Genomic DNA, 16,136 nt, shown 5'->3' with positions numbered 1-16,136 from the left:
CTGATCTCTGTTCAGATATCAGAGGACACTTGTGTCATTATATGGTCAGTATTACACTTGTACATGCTGGAAGGAAAGATATTTAGTACGGTAATTCAAGGGCAAGGGTGTCCAGCCTCAACAATCACTTTTTTGTCTCAGTAATTGAGAATCTACAATGTACTAGAGGGAAATCTGAGGACAGAACATGTAGTATTACTGGATGGTACAAACGTGTACTTGACACTTTTGCAATAAAGGTAAAACCTTTACAAGAATCCTTAGAGGAATAATATTTGAATGCTGATTATCAGCGCTCAATTAAAAATCCTGAAATTGCACTGCTCAGTAGCAGTACAGTGTGGTCTAAATATCTGGCATAATTTTAGATTTTTCTTTTTACATTTATTCCATCGTAATTGATACAAATCTTTTGAATTTCTTTTTTTGTTACTTCACTCCTTGTTTTCAGTATGAATCTGTAGTTATATCTGTAACAAACTACAAATTAAGGAAGAGCTTCAACTGGTTATGAATGAATGAATGAATGAATGAATGAATGAATGAATTTACTGTCATTGCACAACAATTACATCAATAATCATTGGCAGTGAAATTCTTAGATCCCAGGCTCTCCTAACAATGCTAAAAAGAATATAAACCACATGAAAATAGTCTAACACAAAAAGCAAGAATACTACAAATGAATTCTATGTTAAAATATATAATAAGCAATAAGGAAATGCTATTATTTAAAGGTGGCGCTGCTGCTGACAGCATTTAGAAGTCTTATGGCCTGTGGTATGAAGCTGTCCCTGACCCTGGTGGTACGGGCTTGAATGCTGCATAACCGTCGGCCAGATGGTAGCAGACAAAACAGTTTGTGACTGGGGTGGCTGGGGTCCTTAATGACTTTGGCTGCCTTCCTCCTACACCACTAGGTGTAGAGGTCCTCCATGGATGGCAGGACCATCCTGGTGATGTGCTGAGCAGTTTTCACCACCCTCTGTAGAGACTTGCGGTGGAGGGTGGTGCAGCTGCTGTACCAGGTGGTGATGCAGCCAGTCAGGATACTCTCTATGGTGCATCTATAAAAGTTGCAGAGTATCACTGAGTCCATGTTGAGCCTCTGTATCCTGCAGGGGATGAAGAACCTCTGTCTGGCTGACTTTGTAATAAAGTCCATGTGATGAGTCCAAGAGAGGTCCTCACCAATGTGAACCCCAAAGAACCCGAAGCTGTTGACACTTTGCCCCGTAGCGCCTTTGATGGAAAGGGGGGCGTGTTCCTCCCTCTGCCTCCTCCTGAAGTCCACAATCAGTTCCTTAGTTTTGTTGCTGTTAAGATAGAGATTGTTGGCCTTGCACCAAAATGTCAGGCCTCTGACCTCCTCTCTGTAGGCCATCTTGTCATTACTGGTGATCCGGCCAAATTTAATGATGGTATTGGAGCTGTGGGTGGCTATGCAATCATGCGTGAACAAGGAGTACAGCAGAGCACACAGCCCTGGGGGGCACCGGTGTTCAGAGTCAGGGTGGAGGATGTGGTGCCGCCCATCCGCAAAGCCTGTGGTCTTCCTGTCAAGAAGTTCAGGATCCAGTCACAGAGGGCGCTGTTGAGCCCAAGGTCTCTGAGCTTGGTGACAAGTTTGAAGGGCACAATGGTGTTAAATGCTGAGCTGTAGTCAATAAACAGCATTCTCACATATGTGTCCATCTGGTCCAGACGGGAAGAGCAGTGTGGCAGGTGAAGGCGGTGGCATCTACAGTTGACCTATTGGGCCTGCAGGCAAACTGGAGTGGGTCTAATGAGTCCGGGATGGAGGAAGTGATGAATGATTTGACTAACCGCTCAAAGCACTTCATGATGGTGGAAGTGAGTGCTACTGGGCGGTAGTCATTCAGGCAAAGGATTTTAGTTCTTTTGGAGACAGGGACAATGATGGTCTTCTTGAAGCTTGTGGGGACTACAGACTGGAGCAGTGACAGTGAAAATGTATGAAAAGACATCTGCCAGCTGGTCTGCACACACCTTGACAGCTCTGCTGGGGATGCCGTCAGGTCCAATAGCCTTAAGTGTGTTTATCCTTTTTAAAGTACTACACACGTCTGCCCTGGGCAGTGGTCCTCCTTAGCTTTTGTACCTCTGTATCTGTAGGGGTGCTCTCAAAGTGAGCATAAAAGGTGTTCAGATCTTCAGGCAGAACTATACATCACCTCAGTACTGCTGGTCTTCTTTTTGTAGTCTGGCCCACATGCTTCTGGTGTTGGAGCCCTTGTAAAAAGACTCCACTTTGTCCCTACATATAGCTCTCCAGAGTGCGTACCTGGACTTCCTGTACCCCTCCAAGTCACATGGCAGGTTGCATAACTAAGAAAGAATGAATAATAAGAAGAATAAATAACGTTAGGGGAGAGAGGTTGAGACGCAGCAGCCATCCTCGCCATCCTTTGGTTATAAGTTTAAAATGTACATCTGCTTCCTTTTGCTTGCTGGAGCCTATCCTAGCAGTTACTGTGAAGAGTGGCTTGAGTAAGAACCCAAATATACTCAAGAAGAACATACAAACTTCACACAAACATCACCTGTTTTGCTAGCATATGCAGTGACTTTCACAGTCAATGACATGGATTATTGCATTATTTATTTAAATACTTCTCATATAAGATACTGTGCTTTGATCAAACATAGACTAATAGAGTGATCTTTTATGTTGACCCCGAGATCCAAATAGTATGAGTCAGACTGACTGGCAAAAGGATGCGACAATGACTGTAAACACTGAATAAAAGAAATGACTGGGCTATATTATGCCAAATGAATTTAAAAGGAGAAGATAGCAAAAGGATATTTTAATTTTTTTTAGTAGGCTCACTATAATAGCGGTGAATCACCGGACAAGCAGAACTAAATTAAAATAAAATAAATAAATAAATGAAACAAACCTAAGAAAACCTGCAGGTTTAAGAACAGTCAGGTTTAAGACATATGGAATTAGATGTTGGGCTCTACTACTCTGAACTAATCCCATATTAAAGACTAACATTTATGGCATGTAATTGTATGTATAAATAAAAACAAATCACATAGCTTAAATTTAAGGCAACATATTTCATCTGATTATTATTAATATCTATTCAGTCAGTAAAAATGTCAAAATCTTTAGTAAACTTGCCCTCTTCACTATCCCTTTTTCCTTTGATTAGCAAAAACGTTGTTAACGTTATAGGACTGTGTTACTGTGTGCCTGCTACTGAAATGTGTCAGTTATACACTGCTCTGTTCACTGTGATGACCCCTCAGAATAGACACACACAGATGGTCACACCAGACAACTTGGCGCCTTCAAGTTGAGAGTGGGGAAAAATAAAAAGGAAACATGTAAACATTTCATTACTGCTATTTGCCAAAGAGATGCTGCTGATGATGAAAAGAGTAAGTGTTCCTGTGTCTGATGTTTAGTACAGGGGTGTTGATTATTGGCAAAACAACATACACATTTCTTCATTTGCATGCAGGAGTTAAGACTAATTAAGAAAGGCTAATATGTTCCTCTCCAAATGTAACACCACAACAGTATGAAAATCACTTGATATTAAACATAAGTGAGTTGGCTTTGTTTATGTAACTGCTGCATCTTTGAGAGGGATCTGACAGTGCTCTGAAAATATGCCCTTACACAGCAAAGCAAATGTCACTGCCATGCCGTCCAGAACAAATAGTGCCTTTTAAAATGCATGAATACATGACAGATGGTATAAACGGAACATTTAGGCTTACCTAAGTGGGGATGAAAGGCAGTTGACCATGAGCCTTCATCTTTTCTAATGTTTTAACTCGACTTTTTATTTTTTTACACAGTCGGTCACTGTTTCATTATAACTGCTATAGAAGTTGAGATCCAGTGACAAGGTTGAACATAATGAGATTCTCCTTCTGGATTTATTATATGCTGACATGAAATTCTTCTTTGAGTGGACAAAGTTTGGTGACCTCCACTTGTAAATCCACTTTAAACTTCCAGAAATATGTCATACACATTTCCAACCAGATCTTTTTGCCCTAGTCTCACACATTGAGAAATAATTGGACAGAAGCTTAGAAGAAATGTATTCTATAAATGGAAAATGGCTTGTGGTCTACAATTCTTTTTTGTTGTTTTCGACCTGAAGCCCAGATGACTGAAAAGGCTTATATAGTAATAAAGTGATAACAAGAATGTCGGAATGATGTGTAAAATGTAAATTAAAAACAGAATGCGATGACTTGCAAATCTTTCACTTTATTCACAGAACAGCAGAGTAGGCTACATAAAATGTTGAAAGTGAGACATTTCAATTTTCACACAAAATAGAGCTCATTTTGATTTTGGTGGTTGCAACATTTGGGACAGGCCTATATGTACCACTGGGTAGTATCCCCCACCAGTCTATGGGCTCATTCATACAAGCCTTTTTGATTTGAACCCTAGTCCCTTTATTTGGAAAGTCTACTTTATTTTGGGGTATTGTGAATGTGCAAACTAATTCTGATTCGGACCACAAAACAAAGTGCATTTTGGAATCAGCACATGGAATTGTAGGGGTGCAGTGGTTTAGATGGTAGAGCGGGTTGAAGGTTGATGGTTTGATACCGACTCCCCTTGTCATCTGTTGTTATGTCCTTGGGCAAGACACTATACTTTGTGTGAATGTGGATGTGAACGTTCGGTGGTGGTCGGAGAGGCAGTAGGCAGATTAGTTGCCACGTTTCCATTTTAGTCCATCACTCATACCATCACCAGGTATGAGTGAGGAGTGAATGAATAATGGATACAGTGTGAAGTGCTTTGGGTGCCTTGAAAAGCTCTATATGAATCGAATCCATTATTATTATTAAACCAAAACATACGTGCACGTGGGGCGATAGGCAGCTCTGGATTGGAGAAATAGCTTGTGAAATTCGATAAAAGTACTGATAGAAATTTGATCAACCTAGGACTACTAGGATATGATGTAGCTCCATATTTTGCTGTTATGTACAAGAAACCAAAGTTGTTCTGTGAAAAATAATAGAAGAGCAAGTTTTCCTTTTCGTTTTGTGTCTTATCTTCTTCTTCAGTAATTCTTGATGCAGTACCACCTCTGGTGAAGAGTGGAACACGTTATTTTATGAAACTCTTGTACTTTCATTGGGACTAACTGATATGCTCCTCATCATGGTAAATGATGCTGCGGCTTTAGAACAGACACCAGCTTTGACCACGGCAGCAGCTTTGAAACCAACACCAGAGTTAACCTCAAAAAGGTTAAATAATGGTATGTTAATAATGAAGTAAGGCAAGGCAAGACAAGGCAGTTTATTTGTATAGCAAATTTCATGTACAGGACAATTCAAAGTGCTTTACATAAAACAAAGGCACAAAAATCACAATAAAATAATAAATTACATTAAAATGATTAAAAGCAAGATAAGTTATAAAGTTTCCGTGCAGATTTCATGCATAGGCACATGAGAAAAGAAATGTTTTTAACCTGGATTTAAAAATGTCTACATTTGGTGAAAGTTTAATCTCCACTGGCAGTTTGTTCCACTTGTTTGCAGCATGATCTTTATTAGGATCTAATCTTCACTTTTAGGGGAAATTCTAAGAAAAAGATTCTAAGAATTTTCTGAGAATTTGGCCACTACTAGCAACTCTTTGCATGTAGAATCCTTAGAAATACGGCCCATGATGTTTCAAAATTTATTACTCAAGCATTAATGCCTCAATCATTGTTTTAAGTAGTTCAGTGATGTTGCTGCACTGCAACTATGTAAGTAATCTGAGGCATGAAAGATTGTTTCATCAGTTGTAACATACAAATTTGCTTTATTTTTGACTTATAGGGTTAATAGGCTGATCTTGTGTAGACAAAATGAAAATAAAATATAAACTGTAGCAAATGTTTTCTTTATTCCTGGGTTCTTCCAACAACACTGACTCATGAGACAATTTTCCCAGAATAAGCCCAAATAAGTCGATAAGCTCTTTATGATTCATATATCATCATGCTTACTGGTTTTGACACTTGTCTTTTAAATCTTTATATATATATATATATATATATATATATATATATATATATATATATATATAGAGAGAGAGAGAGAGAGAGAGAGAGAGAGAGGATAAGATAGCTTTTTATGCTCTTCCAGTTTAGTTCAGTGGCTGTTGTGCCATCCAGGATAAAATTTTTCCCCTTCTGGATGTAGATGCAAGATGTAATCTGGCCCTAAATGTTTCTGTTTCTGCAAGTAATTGGGTTAAAATCTTTTTTTTTGTTTGTTCGTTTGTTTGTTTGAGCACTCCTGCACAGATTCTGAATAAATTATTGATGCAATACTTTGCAGGATCTCCCTTTTAAAATTCTACCTCATTTGTTCTGTAATTACAGCTTTCCTGTTAAGAGGAAAAAAAAGCAAAACCTACAAGAATAGAAAAGAATTATAAGGTATGAATGAAAAATGTAGCAACCCTATAACCCTCTACTGCTAGTGTATCTAAAAATTCAGTGAGTAACTAATCAGTGGTTAGACTTTTAGAAATATATTTTTTTTTCTTTTTTAAGAGTCTTATCAGATGAGAGCCCTTATCTGCATGGCTATTGATCGCTCTGTGCTTCTACAGAGGTCTATATGGAATAGCACTCAGGAAGAGGAAGGGGGTGCTTGTATCTCAATTCCCATACTGTGTCATCTGTGAAGTACTGATGATTATCAGTTGTCTATCTCCTGCTTTTGTTATATGCTTCCTTCTTACTTTGTGCTGCCTATAAGTAGAGATGCACTTAATTTCTAAATAGGTAAGAGCAAGAAATTCATTTTTAAGTTTGTCCATTTGTGAATGCTTTTCCGAATGACCAAAGTTTTAGAGCTTATCGTCATGTTTAATAAAAAAAAGCGTCCATCTCTTCCTGAATTGTAGATGACATATTCATTCTGTGACTCTTAATCTTATAAGCATATTACAGAGTATGTGCCTGAGTCAATTATGCATGATGAGAAAAGGATGTCTGTGTTCTGTCTTGCTTCATTATGAATCTAATTCTTCACAGGATCATTTACATGTGACCCCAGCCCAACCTCTTAAGTGTTGCTGTCCAAGATGTATTGCCAGCTCATGCTATCATGGTACTAAACTTATTACACTTTCATGTGTCCAACGGATATATAAAAAAGTTAACTTGTTGATGTCACAGATTACATGCATTGGCTGCAACAGGGAACCAAGCTTAAGGTATAGAAAAGATTTTTATAATAACATTTCCGTTTGAAGGATTTGAGGATACAAATCTAAATACATTTCCATGTTCATTCGCAGGTTTTCCAAATTCAGCAAAGCAAAGAAATTGTCCAGAGAAGAGGGATTGAACATCGGTCAGTTGACGCTAAAGATCAGTGCTGTTAGAGCTGGTAGATAAAGGGTGAGTACAAATTTTAGATAATATAATGTAGTTTTCTAGGATGGGAAACATCACATGACAGATGACTCATTACAATTCATTATAGTTAAAGTCTCAAAAATGGCCATTTTGGCACAGCTTGGCACTATTTTTCATAACTGGAGGACCACAGGTTTTAATAAATTAAAAATAATTACTCATACTCAAAGATGTCATTAAACATATTATATTATTTTATATTATAAAAAAAATATTTATTTCTTTATTTACTATTTTGTCCAGGAAATACAGTAATATCTTTTCATTTTTAGTCATATCAGCCTTAGCAACTATTTCAATATGCCAATATTTTATTCAGATTTTCTTTCCTTTCCTTTCCTTTTGTTTTTTAATGAGTTCACAAGAATAAGTCAACTATGACTGCTTAATAAATCCTTGCGTGGACTGCTTACACTTCATTCTGTCAATCAAGAGGTACATTTATTGCACTTGAGGCCATAATCCTAACGATCACGGAAGCTCCCATTCCTTCACTCTTTTCTTAAGATATTGTCAACATACCTGGTATTGACCAAGTGTTATCTGTCATTCACCACAATCCAGAGATCATTCAAACCAAGTGCTTTAGGGATTCAAAGTGGATCAGCCCTTGTCACAGCTGTTTAATGTCGTCCCAGATAAGGGAGTTAAAATAATGAGCACAAGAGGCAGACCTTAGTGGAAAAAAAAAGGAAACACGAAAACAATCATAGTGTAACATTTTTGAGCTGTTTAATAAAATAACTTTTTTTTTTTAATGCAGTGGGGCAAATCAAAACAATTTTTTTTCCACTAATGCCACACTAAACATGACAATGCAGAAGGCAATAATGATTTTGGTCCATAGATACCATAATTAATAATAGCCTCTCTGGAACACGGGCCTAAAGAGTACTCTGCCCCACAGGGGACAAGCATATGTAATTATTCTTCTTAATTAGTGGTCTAAAAGTGTATCTGATTAAGTTGTTAGATGGGACTTTGACTAATTCAATCTGGGTTGCACTTGGCGTCAGTTTGACTGCATCAGGCCATTGAAAGTAACAATTCCTGCTGTGCACTACATGTAAGAACTCTGCTGTTAGTTCATACTGGTGAAATTCAAACTAGGTGATCGGGCTGCTGAGGATGTTTGTCACACTGCAGTTGGTCAACTAAATTGTATTTTTTTTCTCTGATACAGATAAAGTTAGCTTGTTTAGAGAGCATTACCTGTGATTCAGTGTCACTGAATGACTCAGGCTTGGCCAATTGCAGTCCCACCTTATGTTGCAGTTTATTTATTTGATTATCATCTCTGAAACATCCTTTAATTTGAATTAAATTTAGTAAACAAAGAGGTACTTAATCAAATTGAAAGCACACTATTAATCAGTTTCAGCTACAAACAGCTTTGTGATTAGATTTGTAAGAGTTCTGTGAAATAGAAAGACACCATCTTATAAAGTGTATAGTTTGTCATTGTGACAATTTCTTTTTTAAAGAATTCTTAATGTAAAATCTTTTTACAGCCTTTGGCAAAAAGGTTCTGTGTTATTCAACCTCTAATAGTTATAATAGAACCAATGTCATCAATAATTTGAGATGAAACAGTTTATTGAACATGAAACTCCATGATGACAAGATCAAGCCTGGATGAGGATTTTTTTTTCTTCTTCTAACTTGTTGTGTCCAGCATGGTAGCAGCAGAATGATGGTCTGACTCCTGTGTTGTGCTGAACAATCTTGCTTTGCCAAGGGAGATTTATGGGTATTAGGCTCCTTTTGATAATCTGATTTAATCTTATTTATTTATTTATTTTGAATTATGGAATTTTAAGAATTTTGCTGGACCTGACTGGAGGGGATAGAAAAAAGGAGAATAGTGAACAGAAGTAAAAAGGAAAGTTTATGAAAGAAAGAGACAAATATGCAACAGATAGAAGGTAACAACTCTTGAATCCAATCTAACATGCAGAGTATGAGGAATGAGAAGTGATCAGAAATGAGCGTAATCATGCAAATGTGACCATTGGTCAAGGTGACATAAACCTTTATTGACTTCAAAGCAAATATTTCTATTTTTGATGTTCACCATTTAAAGAGCTGTGTAAATCTTAACTAAACTTTGGCTGTGTAAAGAATGACTATCAATGTTTGCTACAGAAAATAAAATGATACTGAGGTAATTTTCAACAAAGCAAACACCATGTGATTTTGACTTATCAAGCAGCTTTTTGTGTCACATGAATGCAACCAGAAAAATAATCCTGGAAGATAAATACTTCTATCAGGCATTCTCTGTCTCCCAGTTACACTCGGAATTTCCAATAACTGTTCAGACTTGATCATTTTAGAAATAAAAAAAAAAAAAAAAACATGTTAAGCATGAACCTTTGCTCTTAAAACAGTATTGGATCATGAAAGGAGAGCTCCCTAGTTACAGCATGGTTACACTGGACTTTCCTTCCAGTTATATTGGCAGTTTAACCCAATTCTGTCAAGACAAGAGCTCTACTATGTTGGTCCAGGGAAAGTGATTACAGTTCTCTCGTTTCAATAGAGGCACCCCCTGACACATTGAGTGCTTGAATCCTAATTACAGAACTTAAGCACATTTAAGTCCCTGACCACAGTGTGAGTTACAGTAGCAGTGTCATCTGTATTTTTACTTGTTGACTCAACCTTAGGATGCTTGGCTGCGACATTGCTGAAAACCTCAGTAATATGAGATATTATTGCCATGTGTTATATCAGGTTAATCTTTCAACAAAATTTTCAATAAAACTGTGCATGAGGTATTTTTGAGGATTTACTAATTCATTGCTGTGAAGCATTTACATGGACGGTTTGATAATGTTCTATAGAAGTGTGTTTAACATTCAGTAATGAAGCACTGGGGAAGTGTTGTCACTGGACCTGCCGCTGACCTGCAGTATGTTCACAGGCAGTGCTGCATTATAAAACAGCGGGGCTCTGGAGATATCCCTTGTTCAGTGAAAGAAAACTGACACTGTTTGTGGGGGATTGTACATGGTCAAGCATCAACAATCAGCAGTGACTTCTATGACATGCCAGCTAAAGTGTTAAATACCGATGGCAGTAAGGAGGAAGGTTCACCCCCACACAGAGAATCCTATCAAAGAGCTGGAATAAGTATGTAAAAATGTGAGGATTATTCACCATTATAAGGCTATGTATGCAAAGTACAGATGTTAGAGCTCAGATTTTAATGCAACCTTCTCATTTTTTACACTAAGTGTATGACTCACATTTCAGCACAACTGCATTCTCACCCAGGTACCTGCAAGTTTACAGACCTGATAATTAAAACAAAAGGCATGAGACTCAAGTTAATTTATTAGATGATAGATACACTCTGTGTAAAAGTGTTTTAAATAACCTGTTGTCTCATGTGATGTTAAAGTTAAATGAAATGAGAAGAAAAGCTAAATGGAATACCATGGCATGGAAAAAGTGTGAGTAGATTATTATTATTATTATTTTTTTCTAGATCTTGATACCTAGCGTGCAGTAGCCCACATGTCTGATCTAGTTTAAGGGTCCACACTTACATTGTGAGATTATAATGCTTTGGTAGGAAGCTTTTTTGGAGGGGGTGGGGTTTCAAACAAAGGGAAATGTGACCACTGAATAAAAAATATTGTTTGCAAGTTTAAACAAGTTTAAAGCCTCAGCCAAGTAGCCTATATTTTTTTTTCTGCGTGAGAACTACCTCTCACCTGAATGAGCAGGTGTGAGATTTGGGTGTGATGATATTTTTGCATTAGAAAATTTGGCATTGTCCATCCATTCACCAGTCATTCAGGGTCGGGTTGCGGGATCAGCTGCCTAAGGAGGGAAGCCCAGACTTTCCTCTCCCCGGCCTCTTCTTCCAGCTCATCCGGGGGATCCTGAGGCAATTCCAGGCCAGCCGTAGTGCCTCTAGCGCATCCTGGGTCTTTACTGGGGTCTCATTCCGGTGTGACATACCTGAAATACTTCACCGGGGGGGTCCATTAAGCATCCTAACCAAATGCTCGAGCCACCTCATCCAGCTCATCTCAGAGGAGAAGGACCTTTACTCTGAGGCCCTCCCAGATGACTGAGCTTCTCACCCTATCCCTAGGGGAGAGCCCGCCACCCTGCAGAAGAAACTCATTTCGGCCACTTGTATTCGGGATGTCATCTTTTTTTTGTCACTATGCACAGCTCGTAACCATAGGTGAGGGTAGGAACGTAGATCAGCTGGCAAATTCAGAGTCTTGCCCTTTGGCTCAGCTCTTTTTTCACCTCGACAGACAGATGCACAATCTGCATGACTGCAGATGCTGCACTGGTCCACCAGTCAATCTCACTCAATCACTCTCCCCACTTGAGAACAGGACCCTGAGATTCTTTAACTTCACTTGGGGCAGGACCTTATTCCCGAGCTGGAGAAGACACTCCACTCTTTACTGGCTAAGGACAGTGGTCTCGAATTTGGAAGTGCTGATTCTCATCCCAATCACTTCACACTTGGCTGTGAATCGCTCCAGCGAGAGTTGGAGATCACAGCCTGATGAAACCAACAAAACCTGCAAAAAGCAGATACCCAATCCTGAGGCCATCAAACCTGATTGCCTCAACACCTCGGCTGTGCCTAGAAATTCTGCCTATAAAAGTTATGAACAGAACCAATGACAAAGGATAACCTTGGCAGAATCCAATTCTCACTGGAAACTAATCTGACTAACTGTCAGCAATGCAGACACAGCTCTGGCAACGGTTGTACAGGAACCGCACAGCTTGTACAAAGGGATCTGGCATGCCATACTCTTGGTGCACCCCTCTTAGGAGCCCTGGGGGAAATGGTCAAACTCCCATGCCCCCTCCAAGATCCAAAAGCTGCTGGATGGTCTACCAGAATATCCTCAGAGCTATCTGGAAGTCAGTCCCTGTGTCCTCTCCAAACTCTTCCAATGCCCAAGTTTTTGTCTCAGCGACGCCCAAAGCCGCGTTCTGCATAGCCTCCCAATACCTGTCAGCTGCTGCACTACGGTTAAATAATTTTATAAAGAATGCATATATATTTAGTCTTTGAGTGTAAAGGTAGAGTAAATCATATGGACGTATCGGTGTTTGGGTGTGTGAAAAAAGCCAACCAACTTCAATTTTGTTTCAATTTCACAACTCAAGTTGAGACCTTTGTAAGGTGAGACCTTTGCCAATATTATTTGTTCAGATTTGAGGTGTTACGCATGGACTCCTCGGAGACAAAGGAAAATTATCAAGACTTTATCATACAACAGAGATCGGATGAATGGTCTTACATCTGGGAGGAAACCGATGAAGCTGACAGAGGAGCAGGAATCACGGAGCTGGGCTGGGGAAGAGGATAAGTCCTGGTAGGTGCATAGGATAAGGTCCAACAATGAGTGACTGTGAATCTGGGGCCTATAAAGCCCTGAGGCTGAATTGTGACCAGGTGTGAATAATGTGGAGATTGGAGATAAACTAGCAGGAGCAGGTATGACTGTTGAGTAATCTGGAGTGTGGTGACTGTGGTGCCCAGCTGGACCAGGTGAGGACGTGACATGAGGCTTCACTGAGGTACAATAACTTAAATAATCTCCATAACATAAACATAATGTAAATATGTTTAATATCTTTTAATTGTTTATGATCACTGGTGTTTATTTTATGGATTTAATTCTCCAGTAATTAATAAAAAATTATTGGCTTTTCTTCATTCTTATATTTACTGAAGAATGTTTCTCTAACTTTACGTAATCAGAAAAAACATTAATGACATATCTGTCCAATACCTAAGATGCTGTTCAAACTAACAGCTTTAATAACTTTTTGATAACAGTAAATACACAAAAATCAAGAGAGATAAAAAGGATAAGTTTCTCAATCAAAGGTTATATCAAAAGAGGCAGGGTTCAAGAGGGTGTTTGACTGTAATGGAGATAAACTGCAGATGGCTTCAGGGAGCTGTGATTTTATTGAAGTCATTGTGACACTCCAATATCACCTCTTCTTAGAAATGAATTATTGCACCTTTAGGAGAAATTAGGTTAGAAACATTTAACATCTAGATGACAGTTCAGCAAAAGTATATCCATGCATTGTTGTTTGGTCTTTAATTAAAATAAAATCAAATAAATATAATAATAATAATAATAAAAAAAAAACACTTTTATGTTTTATTTTTCTTTTTGTGCATCTTAAACTCTAAAAAACTGCCAAATGTGCACCGGTGTCATTAGGTGTGTGCTTAGTGCTTTCTGAAATCATTGCTAATGAGTTATATGGCAAAGGGCCAGTCATGGTCACTTACCCTGTGATCTTCCAAACGGACACTATTAGGAGCCAAATACCCTTCTACCCTCAATTCATTTATGTGCTGAAATTTATCCACACCTCTGCTGCTCTGCGCCGTCACAAAAGTTAAAGGTTATAGGCTCGATTGTAGGTTAAGCTTTCCATCTTTCACAGAGGACAGACAGAAAAGGAGCCGTAAAGTCAATGACAGCATGGAAAGCAATGTGAGGTCAAGTGGTGCGGCATACCGTGATCCTGTCAACACCTTTTAATAATGGTTGTTTTTCATGCTGTCATGTTTGTTCATATTGATTTTTTTCTGCTCAATAAGCAGCAAACATGGTGATAAATATGTAATTTTGGTATTTAGCATATGTGTTGGAAAGTGATTGACATATGACTGACACTTGTATCCATAGGCAGAGACTGATGGCATAATCATTGAGGTAAAAGAAAAAAAAATGGCAAGGAATGTGAAACAAATTTGATTTTTTAATGCATCTGTGTTCAGCTCACACTTGGGGGGGATGTCTGTCAAAGCATATTGTTTAAGAATTGAGCCTTGAGTTTGATACTCTAGAGAAGAAGTAATGCTAACAAAACTGCACAATAGACAAAGTAGATGTTAGAATAAAGAATAATAATTAAAAAATCCATTTAACAGATGACGAAAACACCAATATAATCTTTATAATATAAGCAGTTTTTGGGTAACCATGATGAGCTCAGAAGCCTCACATAAATTGTGCTGGAGGTCCTTGTTAAGATATTGTGCAAAATTTCTATAGGCTACTTGGAATTTTCATCAAATCCTCACTAAATCCTAACTCCAGTGGTAAGATGCATTGCACAAGACAGAACATTTCTTTCTGTCTGAATATGTCAGAGGTCGAACTATGCCTCCACTTTTTTTATTTATTTATTTTTGTAAAGTGCCAATAAAAAATAAGAATTTAAGATGTTTGAGTCAAGTTTTTTTTTTTTTTTCTTTGAAGATGGCCACTGTGTTTCAGAGTACTTGTAGACTTTGGTATTAAAGCTCATGTGATGCCTTTAAGGGTGCCTTCACTTGTCACTAAACATTTTCGGTTAATATTAATGGGTCCGGAGGATAGCTTACTACATCCATAAAAGAAATGAGAGAGCTGTGGAATTTCACTATTCTAGCTTTTAAGATCTAATTTTTGTAATGGTCACTCAGTTTAACCTTGGCTTTTCCCCCCTCTTTCTATAACCAACCTGAGCAGAATATACAAAGATTAAAACACAAAAGGTCTGGTGAAGATAGCTTGCTACTATGGAGTCATAGGCTTTATCTTTCACTCATCTGTCACTAACTGTCTCCTCCACCTCAGTGGCAAGTCAAAACACGGCCTGTGGTTCTCTGCTCCCTCGGCAGGGGCCCTCTCTGACCCCCCAGCAGTAATTTTAGACTTCATGTCAGCTGCGCCAGAGAAGCAGCCCCCGTTAATTCAAGGTCATCCTCGTTTTTATTATTCTGTTTTGGAGAATTGAAGCCAACCTGTTCTCAGGCACTGTGCCATGTTAGAGACAGCTAAAAGATTGCTTTAATCTCCTTTGTGATCAGATTCTGATATCCTTTATGTCATTTTCTCAGTTTTGGTATAATTAATACTTAGAAACTGATGCATTTTAAGTGCCATTTTGACAAGGGGGTCTTCTTTTCTCATCACACCCACCAGTATGAAAGGGCCCTCTTGTTTTATGTATATCAAATTGTTAAAAGTTGCAAGTGAGAAAAAAATAAAAAAAAACAATGTAAAACATAGAAAACTGGAGAAATTTGACAGTTGTACTTAATAAAGTAAACAAGTCTGACTGCCATCATTAGCTGGAAAGGGGTGCCAGTTATCAGTGACACTCTTGTAAGCAGTTGTGTTTGATGTTTACTGTGAATATTGAAGGGATGTCAGATACAGCTTGTTGTCACACTGTGTTCAGAAGTTGATGTGTGACTATGAAATCTATTTGGACAGCTTTAGTGTTGCTAACTATTCCAGGGGACATCATTCTTTCACAGAAATTTGTGGTCACAGGGCATTGACATCTACATAAAGCCACATAAATGGCTTTATGTAGCGGGACTGCTCTTTTTTTTAAAATGTGTTTTTGTTTAATTTACCTCTGCATGTTTGCAGCACTTAGTTTTGAACCAGTAAAGCAAAGTTATGAACTCTACAAATGGTTTTAGACTGTGATAGAACCACATACTGCTGCAGCTCTACACCAGTTAAAACTAAAATATTCATATAACATTATGTAGATATGTTTTTACCTATTAGATTTGTTTCATATATATTTTATGAGGCATTCAAATGAGATAAATTCTGTTTTGACAGCTTATGATGTTTGTTTTGGCTTACACTCTTCTTAGAACACCATTTT

Source organism: Melanotaenia boesemani, chromosome 1 (genome assembly GCF_017639745.1).
Source record: "Melanotaenia boesemani isolate fMelBoe1 chromosome 1, fMelBoe1.pri, whole genome shotgun sequence".
In the NCBI taxonomy this organism is placed as follows: domain Eukaryota; kingdom Metazoa; phylum Chordata; class Actinopteri; order Atheriniformes; family Melanotaeniidae; genus Melanotaenia; species Melanotaenia boesemani.
The sequence above is the reverse complement of the archived record's forward strand: the minus strand, read 5'-3'. Positions refer to the sequence as shown.